The 4,440-nt window shown below is 47.7% G+C and overlaps 1 pseudogene; it reads left to right on the top strand.

Moving 5' to 3' along the window:
• The first annotated feature begins 4,095 nt into the window (after window positions 1-4,095).
• Window positions 4,096-4,183, top strand: LOC112060488 (U2 spliceosomal RNA; annotated as a pseudogene).
• Window positions 4,184-4,440: the final 257 nt, after the last annotated feature.

The raw sequence follows: 4,440 nt of genomic DNA, 5'->3' as shown, positions 1-4,440 counted from the left end.
CCGGACGGGGGTTTGATTGCCAAAAAGCTGGACATGTCTGGGAAAAACCGGACATATGGTAACCCTACTTGCTATTCCACCCGTGCCAGGCAGGAGAGGAAAGCGCACAGCTCTACGAGCAATTCCCCTGGGCTCAGGGTCTTCCCTGCAGGAGCCTTTCACTCTACAGTGTTACTTGAGCGTCCCCCTCACTGCAGCCACCTTTTGCTCCTAATGGGAAATAACCTGAGTCCCCTCGAATGGGGCTCCAGCCCAAGGCCAAGGTGAGTGCAAGACCTTGGCAGAAGGGATCCAGGCAGTGTAGAGGATCGCTGGCTGGAACCACAGGTGTTACCAGTGTACAGAGAGGCCAAAGGAGGGAGTAACGGATGCCTGGGCATTGGCAAGACGCTGGTGAGAGGAGAACGTGTTGCCTAACTGAACTGCTCATGCTGGAGGAGAGTGCAAAAGGGCTTGGAATAAACTCTTCCGTAGCACCTTTACCAGCCAAATCCTTGCTTGAGGGAGTGCTGTTGTATTGTGGGATTGTTGCTGGAAGTTGTCTTGCACCAGCACAGGTCCATGTGCATTCACACTGCTGTGCTGCTAGAGCTATCTCAAGGGTGGCTTATTTCACTCCAGAAGGAGGGAATAATGATGCCAGCAAAAGAGGAAGGGTTCAGTGTGGACGCGTGCCAGGCTGTGCTGCCTGACGGGGATGGACGGACGCACACGCACAGAGTGTCAGATGAGACTGGCCTATGGTCCCTTCTGCCCCTAACCTCTGGGAAGAAGGTTGAATTTTGCCAGTAACAGTTCCTAGTGTAGATCAAGCCTGAGGCTCCTATAGGCCCAAGTCACTAGATTTTTGTGTGTGGAATGAATTGGTGGGTCTCAGTATAATTCTTACCAGACCTGGGTCTGATCCAGCGCCTGTTGCAGTACTGGGAACCTTTCCATGAACTTTAATGAGCTCTGGATCAGGCTCGTACTGCCCAAACCCACTAGTCACCATGATGTTTTTGCACAAACCTTGGCAGAGACCAGGTGTAAATGGATGTAATAGGCGCGGTCTCATTACTGGTAGTCTGAGTCACTCCTTTTGCATCATTAGGCGAGTGAGATAAATTTAATGGCAAACTCGTTGTCTGCTAAGTAAATAGCAGCTCGCTATTAAAACGGCGTGTAGTGAGGTTGAACAGCTGGGCAATAGAGACACCTCTCAGCATGCTCTAGTTTGGCTTTTGGGGGAGATGATGCCCCTTGGCTGGCTCTAGTCAATCCAAGTGGAATCTGTAGACAAGTGGCTGCCTCAGGGCCCCACTGTACCCAGCCCCTCACCTCAGTTTCCCTTTGTGGATCCCTAGTCCTCTCCACACAGGGTGTTTCCGGCTTCACGATGGCCCTCCTTAGGGTCTGATTTTATAATCTTAAAGTTCAAAATTACACACAAGTCTTAAGCTGGGGATTCATAGACTCTAGGACTGGAAGGGACCTTGAGAGGTCGAGTCCAGTCCCCTGCCCTCATGGCAGGACCAAATACTGTCTAGACCATCCCTGATAGACATTTATCTAACCTACTCTTAAATATCTCCAGAGATGGAGATTCCACAACCTCCCTAGGCAATTTATTCCAGTGTTTAACCACCCTAACAGTTAGGAACTTTTTCCTAATGTCCAACCTAAACCTCCCTTGCTGCAGTTTAAACCCATTGCTTTTTGTTCTATCCTTAGAGGCTAAGATGAACAAGTTTTCTCCCTCCTCCTTATGACACCCTTTTAGATACCTGAAAACTGCTATCATGTCCTGCTCTGGTCAGTCCTTCCTGTCTCTGCAGGCTGCTTCCAGCCCTGCCTAGTTGGAGCAATTCCCCTGGGTTCAGGGTCTTCCCTGCAGGAGCCTTTCACTCTACAGTGTCACTTGAGCATCCCGCTCACTGCAGCCACCTTTTGCTCCTAATGGGAAATAACCTGAGTCCCCTCGAGTGGGGCTCCAGCCCAAGGCCAAGCCCCTGTTATAGAATCCAAGGTGGCTCTTGTTTCACTGGGCATTAAGCTGTCTCTTCCATTTGCCCTAGTGATGCTCCTATGGGGCAGCAAGAAAGGCCTCCAACCCTTAGGAGGGGTGGGTGTGGGGGAGAGGCGTGCTTGGCTGGTGCTTGCTTCACTGCTGCATTTCTTGGCTCAAAAGCAATTGAGTTTCAAATATTGTCAGCTTTCCCTGTCTTACGTCTTCTTTTCTCCCCCCAAGTCCTCCTTCCTCCACCCTCTCTTCTTTCTGTAACCTTTCCAGGGAGCAAATCGCACCGGGCAATTATGCAGAGTGAGAAAGAGAGCATTAAACCAGGCGAGATTTCCGCTGAGACCGCGGCTCAGCAAATAGCAATACAAAAGCAGTCTATGAAATTCAGCAAATTGCCTGTTGGATAAAGGCAGATATTTACAATGCATGCGGAGCCCTCACGAATTATCGGAAGAGACATCAGTTTATTTTTTCTCCCCTCTCCCCCTTCCCCTTTTTACAAAGCACTCAATGAAAAGGCTTAAAAATTGCTCCTAAAGAGGAGAGCTTGGCCTCTAGTTCCTAGGAGATGCCTGCAATTTTCCTAAATCAATTTCCCGGGAGGTTAGGCTGCTGCTTTAAAAAAAAAAAAAAAAAATGCTTCTCTATCTTTCACTCCTTTCACAGGCTCTTCCATTCCCACACCTGCCCTTCAAACCATAATTTTTTTGCAGTTAGTATTTAAATTACTGTGGAGCTTACTGCACCAGCTCAGATTGAGTCCCCACTGTGCTCGGTGCTGTACAAACCACACAGGAACACAGTGCCCGGAGTAGATGAGACGAAGCATGATTATCTCATTTGTACAGAAGGGAAACTGAGGTGCGGCAAGATCGACGTTTGCCCAAGCTGTCTGTGGGGGAAAAGGCAAGATTTGAACCTGGGTCTTCTGAGTCCCACGCCCATGCCTTAGTCACAACATTCCTCTTCCTTACCAGGCGTATTGCATCAAGCCACTAGCTTTCTCCCAATACCCAGCCCTGCTGGAGAGGGATGGTCCCTGTACTGGAGCAGTATATTTGCTACTGCTGTTCTCTGTTCTTCCATGAAATTCTCTGTATCCAACGGGACTGGAAGGCACCTCCCTACTTTCTCTCCTCTCCTTATTGCGCTCCAGTGTTGGCAGGGCACCCCAAGGCTGAGCAGCATCTCAGAACTATAGCTCATTAAAGGGAAAGTGCCTGGGCCAGCAAAGCCTACGGAACTGAGGATGTTATGGTGCTGCCTCTCCAAAATGCCCTCCTGTCCGTCTGCTCCATTCAGCTTGGGCCTGCACCTTTGAGAAGGTAAAGGGGACAACTTAAATCGTATGCCAAGCAAATTGTCATTGTCGTCCTCATCAACGATTCCCTCACCCCCTGCTTTGTGGGTTTGATTTTGAATACGGGGTGGGGTTGGGGGCGGGGAGGTGTTCAGGGGTGCCAGTCTGGATGCAGAGCTGGTCTGCAAATGGCGTTTGTTTGGAAAATTATGAAATCTTTATTCCAGTTTTGAACAAACAGTTGAAATTTACCATGGCCCTTAAATACTCCCCCAAAATTGATTTGGAAACATTGAAATGTTTCATTTTGATACTGTCAAAACATATGAAACCTAATGTTAAATATCTTATTATAGAATCTAAGAACACACAAATATAGATGAATCAATATTTAATATAATAGAGAAGTCTAATGCAAGTGATAGTTTCAATGATTTGTTTAGGCTTTCTCCCATCAAATTTTGTCAAAATAGATTCATTTTTGCTAAATGTTTCCATTTTAAGGAAACTGCATTTTTCCAGTGGAAAACTGTTCTATCAAATTTTCCACCAGTGCTAATCCCCTATAAGGCTGATCTTGCTCTCTTCCCCGCCCTTTGCGCAGATTTAGCCCCACTCTCCCAACCACCTAAGTGTTGGGGGTGCTGTTCTGAGCAAACTACCCTGCTAAGATCGAAGTGCAAGTGGTCTCTCTCGGCCTATCAAAGGCTATGATCAAGTCTCTTGATGGTTTTGGTCTTTTGGCCCTGAGATGAAAGCCTTGTCTGTGTCTCTTGGACCGTGACATACGAACATTGTTTTAAGTTATATCTGTTCTTATCAGTTTAATATCTGATATGTCCTTAATTTGAGGACTGTATATTAAATTGATTCAACCCTACGTTTTATTTGAAAGGAAAGTGTTGCCCCAAAGTGCCACTCCCTGTGACTCTAGGAGCGGCTGTCTCTGAACACCTCACTCCCAGGTTCCCTCTGCCCCACACTGGGAATGGCTGCCTCTGTGCCCCTCACCCCCAGTCTCACTTTTCACTAATTTTTTTACATTCCCAGCTTTCCACAGTTCCAGCTTGAACCTCCACGTAAAACTCCAGTAGTGGAACTGTCCTCCTTAGAGGCCCCAATTCAGCAGCTGAATCAG

The sequence above is a fragment of the Chrysemys picta genome, chromosome 4, assembly GCF_011386835.1.
Source record: "Chrysemys picta bellii isolate R12L10 chromosome 4, ASM1138683v2, whole genome shotgun sequence".
NCBI classification, from domain to species: domain Eukaryota; kingdom Metazoa; phylum Chordata; order Testudines; family Emydidae; genus Chrysemys; species Chrysemys picta.
This window is presented reverse-complemented; position numbering and strand designations above follow the sequence as displayed.